Raw genomic sequence first — 475 nt, forward strand, 5'->3', positions numbered from 1 at the left:
CATGAGGTCAGGAGTTCGAGACCAGCCTGGCCAACACGGTGAAACCTCATCTCTACTAAAAATACAAAAATTAGCCGGGCGTGGTGGTGGGCACTTGTAATCCCAGCTACACAGGAAGCTGAGGCAGGAGAATCGCTTGAACCCGGGAGATGGAGGTTGCAGTGAGCTGAGATGGCGTCACTGCACTACAACCTGGGCGCAACAGAGCAAGACTCCATTCCCCCCAAAAAAAATTTTAAAAAATTAAATAAAATAAGAATTACTGTTACTGGGCAATGAGGGAGATGCCATTCATCTTTCTTTCCAACATTCAAGCATTGCCTTCCCATAAAACGACAACAACTGGATATTTAATTTTTGTGGGATTCACTAACTCTATGATGTTCTTATCTTAGTCCATGACTTGCTATAACAGAATATCACCATCTGGATAATTTATAAAGAAAAGAAATGTATTTCTCACAGTTCTGGTGAC

Source organism: Rhinopithecus bieti, unplaced genomic scaffold (genome assembly GCF_001698545.2).
Source record: "Rhinopithecus bieti isolate Rb0 unplaced genomic scaffold, ASM169854v2 scaffold_33302, whole genome shotgun sequence".
Taxonomy (NCBI): domain Eukaryota; kingdom Metazoa; phylum Chordata; class Mammalia; order Primates; family Cercopithecidae; genus Rhinopithecus; species Rhinopithecus bieti.